We start from the raw sequence: 2,500 nt of genomic DNA, 5'->3' as shown, positions 1-2,500 counted from the left end.
AAATAATTTGTGATCATGAACTAATCAGTATGATTTTCATTGCATTGTGTCTTTTGAGCTTTGATTGGACCTAGAGATGTCTATTGGTGGTCAGTTTCATAATCTATTAAGGTTTATTCATTGTCTTAGCCATAAACAGTTTATAAAATCGAAATTGAAGAGGTGATAGAAGCCTCTGATTTGTGTTACTCCTTTTGGCCATGTATTGGTCATTTTTGGCTGAAAATGATGTTGTATGAACAATAATGGGATTTCTCAAGGACAAACTCCTTTTGGTTCCTTTTCTTGGAAGGAACATCAGGAGAATTCCAGTTAATTTAGATAGGTAAGTAACAAAGCCACAACCTTGAGTTCCCATTCATACATCTATGGAAGGGACCAAGAAAGTGGCTATGTCTACATGATGTTGTAGAGATGTTCTTGACTGGATCCACAATATAGAGAATTTTTTTTAATTGGCATCGATTAATTGAAGGTCATAAAAGTTCAGTTTATAGAGATTTTCATTAATCGGCATTGATCAATTGAAGGTGATATAAGTTCAGTTTATGGAGAGTTTGTTTAGTTGGCATTGATCAATTGAAGATCATAAAAGTTCTAATTAGAGTTGCAAAAGTTAGGGGTACAGCCATTTAGTGTAGAAACTCCAAAGCACCAAAATTGGAATGCTCATATTATTTCAATCGTTCATTAATTTTGATCGTTTTCTTCTACTTTTTTTGATGATTTATTTATAGTAATTCCTCTCTCTCTCTCTCTCTCTCAAATTTCTATATTCTCTCTCCCTAATTGCTCCGATGAATCCCCTTCCTTTCTTTGTTTTAAATTCTCTTCATGAGGAAACTTTATTCATTCCTGCAAAACTGCGGCATACTTCCATCTTTGATTCAACTTTCTTTCTGCAACTTAGAAAGGCTGACAGCTAGAAAATGATTCAACTTCATTTCTACAACTCAGACTGGCAGACTGCCTACAAAGTAAAAGTGAAGAAATCTGACTTCCATAGGCAACTCTCTCTCTCTCTCTTACACACACACACACACACACACACTCTATTGGGTTCTTAAAAAATTGAGTCGCTCTGTTTTGTGTACCAAATTCAGTCTCTCAGCAAGAAAGAATGTATGTGTACGAGAGATTTATCAGCTAGAAAGGAATTCTGAGGGTTTTATTTGTGCCAATGAGATTTTATCCATGCTTGAGTTTGCCGTGAATCCCATTTCTCAGTTAAACATCTTAGTTGAAAATGGCTCACGGTCCAAAAGTTCATCATTGGGTTTTGAATTGACAATGACATCTATCTTCGGGTGCAGAATCTGAACTAAGTCAAGTCTTTTGGAACAATAGGAGTTTTATTCAGTTTGGAGAAAGTGAAACAGATTTGGATTATTTTGACTGATTTTTCGGTACTTGTGTTTCTATGATTTAGTATTTCGTCTGCGGGTTTAATTTTAATTGCACCTAGGTTTACATTGGTAGGTACCTTTAACTGCTAAAGTTGTTCAAGCAGGTTCATCCACTTACTAAAACGTCAACTCCTATGGTTCTGACCATTGAGCGTAACATAAAAAAATATATGGTGAGTGAATATAGACTAAGAAAGAAGAAAATTTTTTCATTGGTGGTGTGCTAGAGATTTTTTTTTTCCAATTTATTGTAGTTCTACCCCATCATCCTAATCCCTCTCTATTTTAAAACATGTTGATCAATTATGCCAAGAATATGAAATGTATGATTTTTTTAGTATTAAAAAGGGAACTAATCAATGATTATCTAGGATTCTAGCCACAGTTTGTTGTGATCCTGATCTTTATTACAATGATATAATAGCTTAGACAATCTTTTTATATAAGTGGATCTTGTTAATGCCTTCTATTGTATTTGCTCCACTGTCACAACTTTAGGATATGATGATAAGAGCTTCTCAACTGAATTAGGGCGTGTGTTTGCTGTGCTTTGGATATTGAAAAATACTATTTCCTTCACTCAATTCTTTTTGTACCTATCTGAGTTGAAAAATTGGATATTGTCGATGCCTCCTACTGTATTTGCTATGTTTATGGATACTGCTTGTCCTGCATCTCTTACACATCTGTCTCTTAATGATGTGCTTCTATCAACTTCATCATTTAACTTGTGCAAACGGCTGAAAAATAGTTTAATGATTTTAGTGAAGGGGGTATTTTGGAGGATCGGTTTTGTCATAGAACTCCCTCTTCTTTTCCTCCTTAAGATTTAATCACTGCATGCACTATTCAATTTCTAGCAAAATGGGTAGTCTGCATTAATAGTTTTTCTTATTATTTGTTGCTTTTCTTTTCTTTACTGAATCACTGAATACTCTCTTTGAGTAGATCGAGTTTATAATTTCTTTTTCCTTGCAATATGTCAAAAGAAACACAACCCCAGAAAAAATAAAACCTGAAAAAAGAAGGTAAAAGGAAAGAAAAACTAGACCAAAATTTGTTATAGGTCTACCCTTTTTTTTTTTTTTTTTTTT

The 2,500-nt window shown here is 33.8% G+C and overlaps 1 long non-coding RNA gene across 1 annotated transcript in view; it reads left to right on the top strand.

Moving 5' to 3' along the window:
• The window catches only part of LOC122081481, a 1,993-nt gene extending 1,920 nt beyond the window's left edge, over nucleotides 1–73 (top strand). Inside the window, exon 4 of the long non-coding RNA XR_006141096.1 lies at nucleotides 1–73. This exon is cut by the window's left edge and continues 302 nt beyond it. This is a non-coding gene — a long non-coding RNA (uncharacterized LOC122081481).
• Nucleotides 74–2,500: the final 2,427 nt, after the last annotated feature.

Source organism: Macadamia integrifolia, chromosome 6 (assembly GCF_013358625.1).
Source record: "Macadamia integrifolia cultivar HAES 741 chromosome 6, SCU_Mint_v3, whole genome shotgun sequence".
NCBI classification, from domain to species: Eukaryota; Viridiplantae; Streptophyta; class Magnoliopsida; order Proteales; family Proteaceae; genus Macadamia; species Macadamia integrifolia.
Note: the sequence above shows the minus strand (reverse complement) of the source record. Positions and strands in the feature narration are given on the sequence as shown.